The 20,034-nt window shown below is 39.0% G+C and overlaps 1 protein-coding gene across 4 annotated transcripts in view; it reads right to left on the bottom strand.

Annotated features, from left to right (window-relative positions):
• LOC124558188 overlaps positions 1-20,034 on the bottom strand; it is a 122,997-nt gene that overhangs the window by 32,516 nt on the left and 70,447 nt on the right. For 3 of the 4 annotated variants that reach the window (XM_047130904.1, XM_047130901.1, XM_047130902.1), the window contains exon 2: positions 12,015-12,116. The gene's annotated coding sequence lies outside the window, so the exon portion shown is untranslated. Of the gene's footprint in view, positions 1-12,014; positions 12,117-19,072; positions 19,118-20,034 lie in introns of those variants that run through there. The other variant, XM_047130903.1, reaches the window with a different exon arrangement.

Below are 20,034 nucleotides of genomic sequence, written 5' to 3'. Positions count from 1 at the left end.
AGACTCTGGTGAGAAGCGAAACAATTACTAGACACTACAGCAGTTCCAGTTAATTTTCTTTTCCCTTCCTCTGCATACCTGTCATGTTATTGTTACGGAGAGCAGTGTTGAACATGGAACGTCCCTTGTAAAGAGTGTCACAAAAACTGCTGAGGATGCAACTAATGCCCAAGTAAATCATCACAATCAGGATGAGGAAACCACAGATGACAATGCTGGTACTGAGAATAGTAACAAAACAAGAAAACGAAAAAGGGTAGCAGTTAAAGAGGAATGGAAAAGAAATCAAAGAATAATCAGTCGACAGCATGATAGGGCATATATTTCTACGAAGAATTGCGAAGTTCCTGCAAGAAATTTGAAGCCAAAAGATTGCTCTAAATGTCCATGACAGCGCACCAGTAAGTTTACCGAGCAGGACAGACAAAATATCCATAGAGCCTACTGCGATCTTGGATCAGTTGAGCTAGCTACAAAGGCAGTTTCTAAATAAGTTAGTCGAAGAAGAGAAACGAAGTTTGACACAATCGGATAACTCACGAAGGAATACGACCAAGAAATTGTATCTAATACAGGGATCTGATAAGATTCAAGTGTGTATGCAGTTTTTTCTCAAGAATTTTGACATTTCTGAAAGCTTTGTAAGAAATACTATTAAAAAAGAGATGAACATCACGTAACTGAGAAAGAGCAAAAAGGATGTCATGAGCCAGGTGTAAAGAGACCCGAAGAAAGTAAAGAAGCTATAAGGAAACACATTAAGAGTTTTCCTACCCTTCCTTGTCATTACAAGAGGAAAGAATGTACAGCAGATTATTTACCTGCTGATATGAGTATTAAGATAATATGTTATATCGGGAGAAATGCTATGAAGAAGGAAATACAGTTGAGAAATTATGGCTGTATAGGGAGATATTTGCAAAGGAATTTAATCTGAAATTCCACAGGCCACTAAAAGATATGTGTGATAAATGTTCAAAGTTTTCACACCTTTCGGGTGAGGAAAAGGAAGACAAAGATTTTAAAAGGAAACAGGAAGAGCATTTGAAAAGGAAAGAAATGGCAAGGGAATTTATGAACATTAAAAAAGTAAGTGCAAGAAAAGATGAATCTTTCCTAGCTAAATTTGATTTACAAGCTGTGCTTTACTGCCCTAAAGTGAATTCAAAGGCAGTATTCTATAAAAGAACTCTCTCCGTGTATAACCTCATAGTTCTCAGTGTAGGAGAAAACAAAACCGAATGTTACATGTGGGACGAGACAACAACAAAAAGGGGATCCATAGAGGTGGCTTCATGTCTGTGGGATGATGTGTTTGCATGCAGTGAATACACCGGACATTCAAACTATAGACCAATGCTTTTCTGAGCATGGACATTCACAAATGGAAGTAGACTCAGTGCATACGAGCACCGAAAGAAAAAGTAAATATGTCAAAGCATGGACATTCACAAATGGAAATAGACTCAGTGCGTATGAGCATCGAAAGAAAAAGTAAATACGTGGATGTTTTTGATCCCATTGGCTGGTATACAATTGGAAGAATGACCTCCAACAAGTACAGAGAGACAGAAATGGATAACACTCAAATTTTAGATTTCAACCAGCTTCAGAAGACAATAATTCAGAATAGGAAAACTGCAGAGGATGGGGAAACTGTGAAATGGCTTAAGATTTTTTGGATGCAATACAGGAAAAAATCAGCCTGACATGACGTTTTTTAAGTATTCCTACGATGATTGTGACTTTCTGGTTTTGCACACCAAGCAAAGACCTGGCCTATACAAAATTCTTCGACTTCAGTACCTGAAGACAGTACTCTGTCCTCTGTACATACGTAAACAAAAGAAAAAAGATCTTATAGATGCATGTAGTAAGGGTATTATACCTCCTCATTATATCAAGTACTCAATGATGCTAACAATTTAGAATATGTGGAAGAATCACAGGAATAGACTTCATGTTTATTTTCTGTTTTTGTCTCCTTTAACGTTGTTGCCAGTTCATTTCATGTAAACCACTAATTTTGGCTCGTTGAAATGTCTGTGTTGTATTGTGATGTATCATTAGCATTTCTTGCTTCTATGTTTTCGTTTTCTTTAAAAGGCAAAGAAGCATAAAATGTTTTTCCTGTTCCTCGGTAAGAGGAAGGACTCGCTCTCTGTTAATGAATGAAGGTACAAACACATTATTTTAGAGCGTAATTGGTGGTAGCCACTTTCATTATGAGAATAAGTGAAAAGATTGTATTTTTAACGCATGTGGAAGAAATAATACATTCGTATTTCGTTAGTGAAAAATTGAGTTATTATTCCAAGTAGTACTGTAATATAGAAGAAGCCCACCTGTGTACTTTGGAGTTATCACAAAGATTTGATTACTATATCATGGACATGGTCCAGATTTTGTAGGTGAATATGGTGATCTGACATAGTATTATTAATTGGTAAGCATAAATCTATAGCAAGAGAAAGACTATTTCGTCCATGCAGAACTAATATGAACTAATACAAACCCATTTACAGGCATAGCGCAGCTTATTGTGCTTGTCCGAGTGCCGAAAAATTAATCATATTATTTTCATATATCTTAACATTTTTTATTATATTATAAAGTGACAACCATGACCGGACGATACATAGTGGGCAAAACTGTGTGTACTAATATTATTAACACAATGAATATACATGTATGTTAATAATTTCTTTATGTTCCACGAACGCTGATGACATGACGAAGATGATGATGTAACACTGGAAAAATATTAACTGAAAGAAAAAGAAATAATAAATAAATTAAAAGGAAGACGACAACAATACCAGGAGTGGACAACTAAAACTACAATAGAGGGAAGTACCAGTCACAAGACAACAATAAGACAGAACCGCCCAATGCGTGTAGAAAATGCGTTCCTACTAGATCTATTAGAAAATCCAAGCACCTATTTCCTAAAATCCAGAACCTAAAGCTTCAGAGGTTAATGCAAGTGCAATCAAGTAGAGAGAATGAGATTACTTTACCAGTACGAAAAACATATTGAGTAAACAACTATTGAGATGACAATTACATATTGCTGTATGTGAAGTCTGTCGCGCGAGAAATAGTGCGGAAGCAAAATCCAAACAGAGAAAATATTAATTTCGGTAACTGCAGAGGCGTAAAGATTTCTACAATGGATGGACAAAACAATAAGGAAATAATGCCAATGTAGTAGACTTCCAATTGCAAAACGTAACAATGATGACAGTAGATGAAATTAATGACACTTCAAGGCAAACGAATATTTTAAATAAAAGTAGTACGCGTAGTACAAACGCAGATGCTGACAGGCGTAGGCCAGAAGTGACTAGGGAAGATATGCAAGCCTTATTTCGAGCCTTAACAGACATAAATTCAAAAATGGGTTTAGAGACCAATTTGAACACAATAAATTAAAAAATGTCGAGTTTAGAAAAAATGCAAGTGGACATGACTAATATGAAAGCAGACATGACCACAGCCGCATGGGATTAGCCGAGCGGTCTACGGCGCTGCAGTCATAGAGCGTGCGGCTGGTCCCGGCGGAGGTTCGAGTCCTCCCTCGGGCATCAGTGTGTGTGTTTGTCCATAGGATAATTTAGGCTAAGTAGCGTGTAAGCTTAAAGACTGATGACCTCAGCAGTTAAGTCCCATAAGATTTCACACACATTTGAACATTTTTGAACATGACCACAGCAAAGTCCGAGATCGGGAAGGTAAACACAAACACGACAAACATTTCGGGCGAGGTAAAAAATGTGCGCACAGAACTCAATAATCTGGATACGATGTTCACACAGCAGATTGTGCAAATGTCCACGGAAGTGGATAGAAAAAGTAACGAACAAGTACAAACTTAAGTTCACGATATGAGTGACAAATTAAAAGGCACAGTGGAAGAAAAATTTGAAACACTCACACGCACGTATGGCCAGGAGCTATTCGGAATCACAGAAACTCAGGGTAATTTAAAGGTAATGCAAAAGAATACGCAGGTTGACATAGATAATGTACAATCAGAAGTAGTGAAGCTGCATTCTTTCTGTGACAACTTAACAGAAAATGTAGAGAAAATCACAGTCGAGATAGGATTACTTAAGTTAGAACATAAAAGAATCAACCAAGACAATGTGCAATTTTACGAAACAGTAAAGGGCAATACAAAAGATGAAAACACAACGTTCGCGGAAAAATGTGTACGTGAATAGCGTACTTATGTGGAGGCAGTAAAAGGATGTAACGGGGGGGACAAGGAAGAAGAAATTTTAAAACACGTCGAACATGATATCAATCTGGTAGAACAAAGATTAATGGACGAAATAGTTAGCAAATGTTTAAAAACATTGCATTAAAACAAGCGTTCAGTGCATAGTGCTGTGGAATGTGGAAAAAACAGCAAGTTGGCGCTCATAGGAAGAAGAACAACACCAAAAATGCAACAGGAGCGTAATATGTAAGAAACTGTCTACGCAACCTGCCACTGATGATGCCTTGCAGAAAATTAAGGCGAAACGCGTATGGCACTAAAATTGTGTTTTATTCAGTTGCTGTCAGACGGTCCATAAGTGAAAATTATCAATATACGGTAATATCATCGCCGGGGGCGCTATGTGGAGCTGTAAACAGCCGTCCGCCAGTGAGAGAAATCAGTGGCGTGGACAACAATGCCCAACCCACGCCGCGCGAGAGCATGCCGACGCACGACGCGAGCAACGGGCAAAACTTTTGTGAGACGGATATGTCATCACCGCATGTAAATGCTGTTTCATCCTGCTGGACAGCGTTGTTAATGGACGAGAGTTTAATAAAACACCGACAGTTTCCTGTATTTTCAAATGAAACAAAGCGAACGCACTCGATAGTGTTTGTCCAAGCCCTTAGGGATGTACTGCCTAAGGACTTGGACACAAGCTCAAAAGATCAAATATGTGGTAGGACACATAGAAGGGGCTACAGAGATGTCGGAACTCAGTGAGACATATGACCAATTTGAGGATGCGTTTTTAAATAAATAACGGAACTATCCGGCGAACGGTCCGGACACTTGGATGATGTCGTCCAGTATACCGAGCAGCATACATAGCACACGCCCGTTGGGCATTTTGATCACAATAGCCATATATCAACACGATATCGACCGTTTCCGCAATTGGTAAACTGTCCATTTTAACACGGGTAATGTATCACGAAGCAAATACCGTCCGCACTGACGGAATGTTACGTGATACCATGTACTTATACGTTTGTGACTATTACAGCGCCATCTATCCCAAAGCGAAAAATGTGGTCCAACTAAAACATTAATATTTCTTTACGTACTACACGAATATGTAATAAAAAATGGGGGTTCCTATATAAAAAATGCAGTTGATATCCGTTTGACCTATGGCAGCGCCATCTAGCGGGCCAACCATAGCGCCATCTGGTTTCCACCTTCAGGCTGGACAAGTTTCGTTCTTTGTAGTTTTTCGTTTGACGCTTATTTCGTGAGACATTTGGCCTGGTCATGATTAATGAACCACCATGTATACCACAGAATCAAAAGAAATGGATAAAATACCTGGGTCCGTTTCAGCATATAGTAAATCACCTACACACCAGCCGAACTCATGTTTGAAAAGGTAGAACTAGATGAATGGGCAAAACCAATACCTAAACTAGGGCACAAAGGCATAGCCTTAGATAAGAAAATACAGCGAGCACTAATAACATTGGAAGAGCAAGTTCAAATAAGGAAAGGAATTTACAAAAGGAAACCGAAAAATGTAACAGAATTCCAGACTGGACAGGAGGTACTACTAAGAACTTCTCCAGAATCATCGAATTAAAAGCATTGAATAAAAAATGGCAATTTTTATACGTTGGTCCACATATCGTTGTTGACAAGCCATATCTTGGGTGATACTTGATAAGAAATATAAAAAAAAATGGTAAAATAAAAGGCATGTATCCACATAAAGATTTATTAAATTAAAATTCAAGTCTCGTTCTTTCCCTGAGTGTTGTATCAATAAAACACATGACCGGAGGAGGTTTGTCGCCCTTTGACGAATAAACTTACTGGCGCTCGGTTCCTCTCCAGCTAGGTGGTACAATACTCATATTTCCGATACCCTCTCCTCTCCCTCTTCTTACTATCCTGTTGTTTAGCTAATGAGGAATGTTCAATTTTCTTTTAGTATCTAACATGCCAAGAATGAGATGCAACTTAGTGAATATAAATTTTCCTTGTATTCTGATATTGTACTTTCTTTATACTTAAATATCTAAAGAAGCAAAGGAAACCTTTTGATATTCCTTAAGGAAACACGAGAATATACAACAAGAACTAAAACAACTACACACAATACTGAACGAGTGGAAACCATTAGATGACGTAGTTATACTACATCAGGCGCAGAAACTTGGATAACAATGATGGAAAAGAAAGGAATTCGCAGTGCGCGAGCTTTAAGTGAGAGTCATAAGCGGTGAAATGTACTAAGATGCGCAGCCGCGCTTAAAGAGCAGCGTACATTAACAACTATATGCAAAGCGGCTAATAGCAGATCGTAGGGGGCAGAGTATGCAAAATGCACGGATACGTTCGGTGTACCCTCTAAGATGCGCAAAGACACACTGCACACAGCGACGGAAACCATTTTAGAATTGAAGTTGCTCCATGGTGCGCAGCCAACTGGACAAAACAGAAGCGATGGGAAATGCGAGTACCTATCAGCTGACTAACGTAAATCAATTACACAAACAAAACGAATATAGACATTTATTCCCAAGTCGGAGACTATAATATAAAGTGTACTACTTTTAAGAGTATATCATTAGGTTAAGCATACATAGTTTTAAGAAAAGGAGCGCATCAGCGCAAGTAAACAAAGGAGCGTAGAATACGGTAAATTTGTGAAGTTAACATACGCTACTGAATGTCCAGAGTTAGAAATAAGTATAAGGATTAAAAGTAGAGGAGTATATACACAGGATTAAGATAGGTCTGAAAGAGAAGTTACAACAGGTATACTTAAAAGAACGCGATTAGCACAGAACTTGAGAACTAAGCGACTTACATACAGCACGCAAGTGAGTGACGATGGGAAAGATAGAATGAAATATACACACAGAAAAAAAATGAGTGTGACTAAGACGGAAACTATAACATATCGTACAAGATTTGGCGAGAGGAGCAGCTGTGCGCTTATAGAACTACACTTCTTTACAGACAACATTAGAAGTAGCGAGCTTAATGTACAGGGAGGATACATACCCACAAATTTGTTATTACAGAACTCGCTTATGTTAGTAGCTATTAATTACATGGTACCTTATAGGAAAAGCATAAGCAGCAAAATAAAACTTTGAACACGAAATGTTTGAAAAGCAATACGGAGAAATAAATGAATTTCACAGATGGATAATACTAGGAAATAGAGTGTAAAAATTTTTGATTCAATTGGAGATATCAATTAGTTAATCCACGTTTGTGGTGACATATCATACATGGAGTGACACTAAAAAGAGATGAAAGTGTGTTAGAGTAATATGAGTTTATTTATATTTGTGGGAAGAAATAAATAGGGTGGTGGTGCTACTCTAAGAAACCAACAGGTACGATTTATGTGGAAGCTTTTTAATGAATCATTATATGGGTATATGGCGATGAATATGAAGATGAATATTACAGGGGTACCTACGAAAAGGCCACGAAGGCGACGTAAGAAAGAATAGATTATACAGTTTTAAGTCTCAGAATGAATGATTGTATGAGCGTGGAAAGCGAAGTATGAAGATACATGCATAGAAATAATTGTGAAAATGAACATCCTGAAGAAGCAGTAAAGAGTAAAGAAGAAACAGTGAAGTCAATAGTAACAAAGGTACATGGTATATTTAACGTACACCACAGCACAATAATTTGCTACAAATACATCAGAATGTAAAAATACATCAGAATGTATAAAAAATATTTCCTTAGTGACTAACTGTTACATCGTGAGCAACTATAAGGTGAATATAAATGAAAATATGATATACAATTCGTACAAGGGATGAACATAAAATGCAATGAAACAATATTTTCTACACTGAGTTCTTGACACATGCAGAAGCGAAAACAGTACTTTAACATAAGCACGTTCTTCCATAGCTGAAATGAATTATGAGTGGAATTACACATGACGAAAATACAGTAAAATTACTGGTCACATGTTATGAAGGTAAACATCTATATGTCGTCGCACCAGTAAAGCAGGTATACGGCTTGAAATATGTGTACACGAATGTGTAAAGTCAGGATCGTCAAAGAATTAAACAATCCCCATACTCCTTACAAACGAGCACTTGTCAATATTGTACATAGTATGAAGATTTATCAAATGCCAAGGATAGAATAAGTACAGTAATGACGCATTACAAGTTTAGAAGCAACCTCTGAAGCAGACTCTAGCAAATCCTCTTTTTTTCCATGTAGTGAGTAGTGTTGGAATGAATTTTCATGTGTAGTTGTGAAGGCCCCACTGTATGTTTACGAGTTGACGTCATATGTAGGACCTGGGTCTGTAGCTCATATTTGCTTCGGATTGTTTGTTGTCACAAGGTCTAGTATGTTGTCGCAACCATTTGCAGTTCGTGTGGGCTTAAAATAAATTTCAGAGAATGCATTTAGAGCAATTTTGGACTGCCGTTTATGCCTACTACGGACTTTAATTATGTATTTTCACTAACATATCGCAGGTAAATTGAAGTCACTTCCAAATTAAATGAATGGGGTACCCCCCATGAACCATGGACCTTGCCGTTGGTGGGGAGGCTTGCGTGCCTCAACGATACAAATAGCCGTACCGTAGGTACAACCACAACGGAGGGGTATCTGTTGAGAGGCCAGACAAATATGTGGTTCTTGAAGAGGGGCAGCAGCATTTTCAGTAGTTACAGGGGCAAGAGTCTGGATGTTTGACTGATTTGGCCTCGTAACACTAACCAAAACGGCCTTGCTGTTGTGGTACTGGGAACAGCTGAAAGCAAGGGGAAACTACAGCCGTAATTTCTCCCGAGGGCATGCAGCTTTACTGTATGATTAAATGATGATGGCGTCCTCTTGGGTAAAATATTCCGTGAGGTAAAATAGTCCCCCACTCGGGTCTCTGGGCGGGGACTACTTAAGAGGACGTCGTTATCAGGAGAAAGAAAACTGGCGTTCTACGGATCGGAGCGTGGAATGTCAGATCCCTTAATCGGGCAGGTACGTTAGAAAATTTAAAATGGGAAATGGATAGGTTAAAGTAAGATATAGTGGGAATTGGTGAAGTTCGGTGGCAGGAAGAACAAGACTTTTGGTCAGGTGAATACAGGGCTATAAATACAAAATCAAATACGGGTAATGCAGGAGTAGGTTTAATAATGAATAAAAAAATAGGAGTGCGGGTAAGCTACTACAAACAGCATAGAGAACGCATTATTGTGGCCAAGATAGTCACGAAGCCCACGCCTACTACAGTAGTAAAAGTTTATATGCAAACTAGCTCTGCAGATGATGATGAAATGTATGATGAGATAAAAGAAATCACTCAGGTAGTGAAGGGAGACAAAAATTTAATAGTCATGGGTGACTGGAATTAAAGAGTAGGTAAAGGAAGAGAAGGAAACGTAGTAGGTGAATATGGATTGGGGCTAAGAAATGAAAGAGGAAGCCGCCTTGTAGAATTCTGCACAGAGTATGACTTAATCATAGCTAACACTTGGTTCAAGAATCATAAAAGAAGGTTGTATACGTGGAAGAATCCTGGAGATACTAAAAGGTATCAGATAGATTATATAATGGTAAGACAGAGATTTAGGAACCAGGTTTTAAATTGTAAGACATTTCCAGGGGCAGATGTGGACTCTGACCACAATCTATTGGTTATGACCTGTAGATTAAAACTGAAGAAACTGCAAAAAGGTGGTAATTTAAGGAGATGGGACCTAGATAAATTGATTAAACCAGAGGTTGTACAGAGATTCAGGGAGAGCATAAGGGAACAATTGACAGGAATGGGGGAAAGAAATACAGTAGAAGAAGAATGGGTAGCTTTGAGGGACGAAACAGTGAAGGCAGCAGAGGATCAAGTTGGTAAAAAGACGAGGGCTAGTAGAAATCCTTAGATAACAGAAGAGATACTGAATTTAATTGATGAGAGGAGAAAATATAAAACTACAGTAAATGAAGCAGGCACAAAGGAGTACAAACGTCTCAAAAATGAGATCAACAGGAAGTGCAAAATGGCTAAGCAGGGATGGCTAGAGGACAAATGTAAGGATGTAGAGGCTTATGTCACTTGCGGTAAGATGGATACTGCCTACAGGAAAATAAAAGAGAGACCTTTCGAGAAAAGAGAACCACTTGTATGAATATCAAGAGCTCAGATGGAAACCCAGTTCTAAACAAAGAAGCGAAAGCAGAAAGGCGGAAGGAGTATATAGAGGGTCTATACAAGGGCGATGTACTTGAGGACAATATTATGGAAATGGAAGAGGATGTAGATGAAGATGAAATGGGAGATATGATACTGCGTGAAGAGCTTGACAGAGCACTGAAAGACCTAGGTCGAAACAAGGACCCGGGAGTAGACAACATTCCATTAGAACTACTGACAGCCTTGGGAGAGCCAGTCCTGACAAAACTCTACCACCTGGTGAGCAAGATGTATGAGACAGGCGAAATACCCTCAGACTTCAAGAAGAATATAATAATTCCAATCCCAAAGAAAGCAGGTGTTGACACATGTGAAAATTACCGAACTATCAGTTTAATAAGTCACAGCTGCTAAATACTAACGCGAATTCTTTACAGACAAATGGAAAAACTGGTAGAAGCCGACCTCAGGGAAGATCAGTTTGGATTCCGTAGAAATGTTGGAACACGTGAGGCAATACTGACCCTACGACTTATCTTAGAAGAAAGATTAAGGAAAAGCAAACCTACGTTTCTAGCATTTGTAGACTTAAAGAAAGCTTTTGACAATGTTGGCTGGAATACTCTCTTTCAAATTCTGAAGGTGGCAGGGGTAAAATACAGGGAGTGAAAGGCTATTTACAATTTGTACAGAAACCAGATGGCAGTTATAAGAGTTGAGGTACATGAAAGGGAAGCAGTGGTTGGGAAGGGAGTGAGACAGGGCTGTAGCCTCTCCCTGATGTTATTCAATCTGTATATTGAGCAAGCAGTAAAGGAAACAAAAGTAAAGTTCGGAGTAGGTATTAAAATCCATGGAGAAGAAATAAAAACTTTGAGGTTTGCTGATGACATTGTAATTCTGTCAGAGACAGCAAAGGGCTTCGAAAAGCAGTTGAACGGAATGGACAGTGTCTTGAAAGGAGGGTATAAAATGAACATCAACAAAAGCAAAACGAGGATAATGGAATGTAGTCGAATTAAGTCGGGTGATGCTGAGGGAATTAGATTAGGAAATGAGACACTTAAAGTAGTAAAGGAGTTTTGCTATTTGGGGAGAAAAATAACTGATGATGGACGAAGTGGAGAGGATATAAAATGTAGACTGGCAACAGCAAGGAAAGCGTTTCTGAAGAAGAGAAATTTGCTAACATCAAGTATTGATTCAAGTGTCAGGAAGTCGTTTCTGAAAGTATTTGTATCGAGTGTAGACATGTATGGAAGTGAAACATGGATGATAAATAGTTTAGACAAGAAGAGAACAGAAGCTTTTGAAACGTGGTGCTACAGAAGAATGCTGAAGATTAGATGGGTAGATCACATAACTAATGAGGAGGTATTGAACAGAATTGGGGAAGTGATACAAAAATATTACGGCCTGATGATAGTGAAAATAATGGCTGAGCCGTGATAAGAATAAACGCTACAGTTTAGCGAAGTGAATACAGTGAGTGTGATGCGTCTGCGACGGAGAAATCAAAGGAAATCCGTATAACCACTAATTGATGCGTGAGGACCACTGAACTACCATGCATATCGGAAGATAATCCGAGTCCTGCAGTGCGGCGCTTACCTTCAATTTCACTGGCCGAAAAACTCGTCCAGGTGCGAGATGAGGTACTGGTGATCTTCAGGTTGGGCGTTGGAGCTGAATCCGTCGTATCCAGTTTCTGGGCTGGAGGGCATACACAACACCGACTTCATTAGCCTGGAGAGACATTACAATGGATGCACGAGCAGTGCTGGTGCTCACGTGGCGCTTGTGTTACTGCGGCGGGCGCGTTAAACAATGAGCTGCTGCTGGCCATGCAGCGAACAATGAGATAGCGTGTGCCGAAAGGACACTTTATCAGAATTGCCAATGAACCGAAAGCAAGTGAGAAAAACAATTTTTAAAACAGAGTGAAATGACAATTTAAGTAATTTACACTTTTCCCCTGTTCATCCCATACAACTTAACAAATGTAAGGATAAATAACAAAATTATATTATTATGTATACAAATATATGTGAATGTATATAAATATATGTGAATGTATTTATGTGTATAAAATTGCAGTGGACAAAAAATGAAGCTTTGTAGATACACTAGTAGTAGCACAAGGATATTAAAACTCCACTGACGTGCACTAAGTGACCAAACTATGAGCCCCAATATAAAGAAGTATACTGTATACTGTCCCCCTAAATAAAGAGACTTATTTTAGACAGTATGCAGTAAGGGGGGGGGGGGCATTTGTGATGTACCTTTTACATTTTTTGGTTTTATGTTTTCGTTTTCTTTAAAGGCAAAGAGAAAAGGAGGAGCGGTAGCCAAGCGTAGACCCTGCGCTTACCATCATGTATTTTTTATTTTCAAATGTTAAGAAACATAAGATGTTTTTCCTGTTCTGCAGTATAAGGAAGGGCTTGCTCTCAGTTAATGAACGAAGGTTGACACACGTTATTTAAGAGTGTAATCTGTGGTTACCGCTTTGATTATGAGAATAAGTGAAATGACTATTTTTGATGTATTTGGAAGAAATAACACATTCGTATTTCGTTAGTGAAAAACTGAGTTATTATTCCAAGTAGTACTGTAATATAGAAGAATTGAAGATGCTCACCTGTGTACTTCAAAGTTATCACGAAGATCCAATTACTATATCATGGACACGGTCAAGATTTTGTAGGTGAATATGGTAAGCATAAATCTACAGCAAGAGAAAGACTATTTCATCCATGCAGAACTAATATGAACCCATTTAGAGGCGTAGACCAGCTTATTGTGCTTGTGCAACCAACGGTTGCTTCGTCAGGAAAGAGGGAAGGAGAGGGAAAGACAAAAGGATGTGGGTTTCAAGGGAGAGGGTAAGGAGTCATTCCAATCCCGGGAGCGGAAAGACTTACCTTGGGGGAAAAAGGACAGGTATACACTCGCACACACACACACACACACACACACACACACACACACATATACAGACACAATAACTGGTTTTGGAGTTATGTTTCTTTGATCCAAAGTGGTGTTATCATTTTACCACTTTCATTAACTCCCAAGGTTAAAAGTCCGTTTAGTTTTTCTGTTAATTTCTCCATATTCAAAATTATAGTCCGATACCTTTGTTCATGAGACACACGCGCAGTCAAAATTGGAAATCCTCTCAGAGGGTAACATTAGCGTGTTTCACGGCACGTTAGCGTTATATATGGGGCTTTTCCCGTGACAAGACTAATGGTTCGGTTGTTAGGGAAGAGTGACATAAACACGGTAGTGTGTTATACGGGGCGCTGCGTGACAGGACATTTGTCAGTTTTACTCACTAAAGTACAGATTATAATATAAATATTGGGTGTAAAACAATTGCAAGACGAGCACTGAATGTCCAGCGGTGCGAACTTGCAATAGATCGGGCAAAATAATTAACAGAAAAATTTGCAGGTCTTTAAAAGATAAAATATAAAGTGTTAACTAAATTAAAATGGAAACAAAGACGACAGGAGGTCTAAACGAACAAAACGTAAAAACAAATTGTATACTAGGTCGCAGCAGCTCACTAGACGAGAGCAGAGATGACGCCATAGGATGGCAACAGGCTTACATTGCGAACCATACGAACATCAGCGATTAGTTTCACATGATGAGCTCGTCTCAAATAAAACAAGGTAGGGAACACGACACGAATGAAGACAGTGGTTATGTTAATGACTCGATGGATATAATCAATTCATCGAAAGTCGAAAGTGAACCGAGCAAAACACGAGAAGTAGAATCTGAGTATGAGGACACCTTAGAACAAGAAAGCGAAAAACCACTGAATATGATCGATTTGTTAAAAATTTTGTCTGCACAAATTGCAGCACAAGGTAGTAACAATAACAACCAGATTAAGGCACAAATGCAAAGTACACCTTTCTAACATGTTTCATTGTTTGAAACTACTTGCACCATCACTGTGTATTTTTCTTGGCCTTAACATAATTCTATGTCAACTTCTTTGTGGTACATAACTCCCCGCCGTTTGACCCATGCACCTTTAACTATGGTGTTCTTCAGTTACCCTTTTATCAATGCAACATCACATTAGTGACGACTATGTTCCCCGTGTCAGTAAGTAGCTTGATTTGTCATCCACGATATACAGCACCTATCAAAGTCATTTTTGGATCTGATTTTCGGTGGACCTAACAGGAATTACTGTCTCAGGCAGGGGGCGGACGGTGGGGTGGCACGTACGTCCGCGTACTCGTTTGATCTACTGAGTTGCCTGTTGATCTTTTCTTTTATTGCGGCAATCTCTCGATGCGTGACCCTGTATTCGACAACTGTAGTAAATTCGTTTCTCCTTACAGCCCTTATGCTTGTGACGATGCTTCTTACATCTGTAGCACACTACATTTGTGTTGAACATGCGACGCTCTTCTCTTCGCATTATCATTCGGCTGCTTTAATAGTAGTAGTAGTAGTAGTAGTAGTAGTAGTAATAATAACTTTACAGTTTTGGACATCATCAGCATTTGTACATTTACAGAGATGTAATGCCATACATATAATGAATTTGTATAACAAGTAATACATTATATACTATTATATAAACGTATACCAACATTAATATACTATAGCATACAAACTAGAACTGTCAACTGTCAGAAATCTTTGAATGATAATAAACATTTTTGAATTAACAGCTGTTTCAGTTTTACTTTAAAAAGATTTCCACAGAGTTTCTTTATATTTTTTGGCTACCTATTATAGAACTGCCTCCCAGCTTCAAGTGGACTGTGATCAACAGATCTCATCAGTCAGTACCCTATGGTAATCACATCTGGTTTGTGTTTTGTAATTTTGTATGTCTCTATTCATTACATTCAGTTCATCATTCTCTTTTACAAACGCAATACTTTTAAGGACATACAATAAATGCTTCCACGACGCCAATAGCTGCATATACTGCTTCCAAATGGCCTTACATCGCGCCAATCTGACTGCTTTGCTTATTTCCTCTCCATACAACCTGTGTGTCTAAACCTCTCTGACCAGCTTCGAACAGCTAAATGTGATTCTCATTCTCGTCTTCTGCCAGCTCATATGTTTTTGCGTTGACGTTTCGAATTATGTCGGCAAACTGCTCAGTAGATTCTTGTCGCATGCGCAGACTATGAAGTTCCTCTCTGTAGAACTTGATAGCATTTTTGTGTTTGAGTCTCCGATCAACTGTCACTTTAAATTCATTGTAATCTTCTGATTTCATGCAAGTTGGCTTCGTGTTAACGCAGATCCTTGAATTCTTAATTTAGCAACTGCTAACCTATTTGAATCAGTCCATTAACCCAATAAGGCAGCTCCTTCGAGTTTCCAAAAGAATACTTTCATGTCTTCCTCGGGTTTCCCGCAAACAATGGTACTGATGGCAATAATGAAAAATTCTTTATTGCACCAGCACTGCATGAGCTATATTTGACAAGTCATTTGGGAGGCTGCACTCGTTTCTCTAGTTTGAATTGCTGTCTCTCTCTTCGCAAATCGTTTATAATGGTTGATGATCGACCGTCTTACTGGATTGAATTCCACCATTTTGATTAATCACTCAAGTACAGGAAAAAGTTCAACAAATCAATCATTGCCTTTCTCATTTTAGCCAAATTTGAGCAGACCACCCTGACTTTCAGCGTTGGATGTCCCCGTGTTGTCGGATGATGTCCACGCTTCTGCTGCGCCACTGACAGATGGCAGGAGCACTCGGAATTCTCACTGCACCTCCATAGGACTGTAGGATTTTAACATTTGATCCCATTACTGACACCACTTCTATTAGGGGTTACCGGTTTAGTATCCTTAGCTGACGACCTCCCGTGCTATTTGTCAGGGTTATGCAGGCGTTGTGTTCGTAAGGTACGGAAATACGTGAACACCGAGTAATTAACCTCCAGCACTTTACTCAATAAAAACAGTTTATGATCATAAAGCACTCTTTACGCTGATCCGTGATACCTTTGTCTGTCGTCCTATCACAGATAAATACGAATTTGCAAGACTGCATTGTGAGCCGTGTAGCAACCATGTGAGTTGGAGAACAGCCCTGCTGCATGCAAGTGGCCAGTGACTCATCCACTATTGTGTGTGTGTGTGTGTGTGTGTGTGTGTGTGTGTGTGGGTCCTCTGTGGATACTGACAAGATAGTTCATCATTCCAAGAGAGTGCCAACTCGCGCTAGTGTAAGCACGAGATGGCTGCATCTAAGCCTGTAGCCCATACATTTGGTAAAATCTGGGTGACAATTTAAAATCTCGTAAAATTTAATTTTAGAAATATAGTTTGGGGTACGATTCTTCCTGTATTCAGTCAAATCAAAAAGTAGTTAGGGCCTCTGTAGTATCCAGCGTGACATTTCGAAACAGCGTGACATTTCATTTAGAATTGCGGTGCGGCATTTTTTCGGACAGCACAGACCTTCGAGTTCGGAAGAATCGTGTTGTTAGCACTGTTTATCCTTCGCTATTTGCTCACGGTATGAAGGACGTTCGCAGGTCCAGTAGCTATTCACACAAAAAGAGGCAATCTAGCGAATTACTGTCACAATCCTTTAAATTAAATGGAAATGACAGAAGAGAGGAACGAGAACTGAGAATTCACGTAAGGAACGGGTACTGCATATTTGCTATGAAACGGCATTACAATACCGTGGAGAAAGAACTTAAAGATTTAGTTGACAATGAAAGCGCAAAAAATTACAATGATCCACAGACGGTGTTCATTGTTCTGCACACCAAGAAGCACTTTGTGCTAAATTTGCAGGCATGGAACACGTGAAGAAATTGGTGGTACTAACAGTAAAACTTCTGAAGTCGCACGCATTATTCCACAGTCAGTTGCAACAGTTTTCAATAGAACTGAACGGAGAGTATGGGGACTGCCTATATTACTGCAAAGTACGTTGGTGAAGTCAAGGCGCATACGTGGAACAATTTGTCGATTTCAAAATCGCTATTGTTGAATTTATGAAGGAAAAAGGAGTGCAGGAACAAAATTCAAAACATCTGGAATGGATTGCAGACTTCACATTTTAACTGGACTTGACTACACACTGCCCACAGTAAGACACTGCAAGATAACTTCTTTCTGATTTGATGGTCATTGTAGAAGGGACACATTCTGAAAAAAACACTCAAGCTCCCTAAGCTCACTGGTGTTAAAGAAAACGCGAAATTTGAAAACTTCATTGTGTACTTGAAAGAATTACAACGATAGTTTCCTAAACGTTTTGAGGACACTGCCAACCTGCCATCTGTTTTAAAGTTGTTTTCAGGACCGTTTGCCAGTTCAGTTAAAAGTGTACCTGTGCATGTGCAGATGTAACAGTTTGATCTGCAAGGCAATTCCCGTTTTACAGACAAACACCTTGAACGTTAAAACTATCTAGGACGACTACATTGCTTTCCTCGGGTAGAGTTTCCACGTCTCCATAATGGAGATGCAAAAGTGCTACAATATTTCGATCAGCATGTGTGTGTGAAAGGCGTTTTTTTAGATTACGGAATTAAGTCAGTCACGATTACGTGCCAACCTGAGTGCAAAAATCTGTGAAATAGTCTTTGTCTGTCCGTCTGTATGCTGAAAGTACGTATCAAAAAAAAAAAAAAAAAAAAAAAAAAAAAAAAAAAAACTAATGTCCTGAGCGCTCCAAAAATAAAAAAAAAGCTGAAAATCTGTTTTGTTATTGATCGTTGGTGTTGAGAAATGTGGAATATCCAAGTCGTAAGCTGTGCGACTACACTGCCATTTAAATGTGGTACGTTCGCAGTTTCCCCCTCTCCCACTCCATGTGGGCAGAAAACATAGCATGGCAGTGGAGTAAATGTGCATTGAGAGCTATGACACACCTGCCAAAGTATGGCTTGCGAGATGAATTCTGGGCCACCTCTCCTGTAGTCCGATAACCAACCACTAGGTTCACGGTCAGATCTATTAACCCTTTGATGCACGTAAGATTAGACTTTCCTGAAAATCAGCAGCTGTTCTGCACAAAGTAACAAAAAAGACCTCTAATGTTTTCAGATATTAATTTCACATAATTACAAAAGTATAGGTGGTATTCTCACAATGCCACTATGGCATTAGTGCCTTAAAATCCTACACTTACAAACATATGCCATACCATATTATAATCTGAAGTGCAATGTCACTGCTTCTAAACAAATGTAAAAATAGTTTATTACCGGTGATAATCTAAAAACCAGTTTTTCTTGTCTCAGAGACACAATGCAACACCACATGTTTCACAAGACCACTATGAATGCTGCCGATTTGATGATGAACTGCAACTGGCACATCTTTTCCACGTTCCTCTGACTGGTAGGTGCTTATTCTATGTAAATCTCACCTCCTGCAGAATCTTGGGCTTAAATTTGTTGATTTTTGCCTTCATCTTTTGCCTCTGTTTTGATGTGTTCGATGGCAGAAGTCTATCAACCACAGCTAATCTAAAGTCTTTCAGGCTCATCAAGTTTTCATCACTTCTTTCAGAAAATATTATATATGACCTGAGAACTGCTACATCCACAAAGTGCCAGAAGATATGTAAATACCATCTCTTACTCTTCCTGTTAATCTCATAGCAAGATTTCAGCATATCACTTTTATATACATACCTCTGAAGAGGGGCAGCAGCCTTTTCAGTAGTTGCAGGGGCAACAGTCTGGATGATTGACTGATCTGGCCTTGTAACATTAACCAAAACGGCCTTGCTGTGCTGGTACTGCGAACGGCTGAAAGCAAGGGGAAACTACAGCCGTAATTTTTCCCGAGGACATGCAGCTTTACTGTATGATTAAATGATGATGGCGTCCTCTTGGGTAAAATATTCCGGAGGTAAAATAGTCCCCCATTCGGATCTCCGGGCGGGGACTACTCAAGAGGACGTCGTTATCAGGAGAAAGAAAACTGGCATTCTACGGATCGGAGCGTGGAATGTCAGATCCCTTAATCGGGCAGGTACGTTAGAAAATTTAAAAAGGGAAATGGATAGGTTAAAGTTAGATATAGTGGAAATTAGTGAAGTTCGGTGGTAGGAGGAACAAGACTTTTGGTCAGGTGAATACAGGGTTATAAATACAAAATCAAATAGGGGTAATGCAGGAGTAGGTTTAATAATGAATAAAAAAATAGGAGTGCGGGTTAGCTACTACAAACAGCATAGAGAACGCATTATTGTGGCCAAGATAGACACAAAGCCCATGCCTACTACAGTAGTACAAGTTTATATGCCAACTAGCTCTGCAGATGATGAAGAAATAGATGAAATGTATGACGAGATAAAGGAAATTATTCAGGTAGTGAAGGGAGACGAAAATTTAATAGTCATGGGTGACTGGAATTCGTCAGTAGGAAAAGGGAGAGAAGGAAACATAGTAGGTGAATATGGATTGGGGGGAAGAAATGAAAGAGGAAGCCGCCTTGTAGAATTTTGCACAGAGCATGACTTAATCATAGCTAACACTTGGTTCAAGAATCATAAAAGAAGGTTGAATACGTGGAAGAATCCTGGAGATACTAAAAGGTATCAGATAGATTATATAATGGTAAGACAGAGATTTAGGAACCAGGTTTTAAT

The sequence above is a fragment of the Schistocerca americana genome, chromosome 1 (genome assembly GCF_021461395.2).
Source record: "Schistocerca americana isolate TAMUIC-IGC-003095 chromosome 1, iqSchAmer2.1, whole genome shotgun sequence".
NCBI classification, from domain to species: Eukaryota; Metazoa; Arthropoda; class Insecta; order Orthoptera; family Acrididae; genus Schistocerca; species Schistocerca americana.
This window is presented reverse-complemented; position numbering and strand designations above follow the sequence as displayed.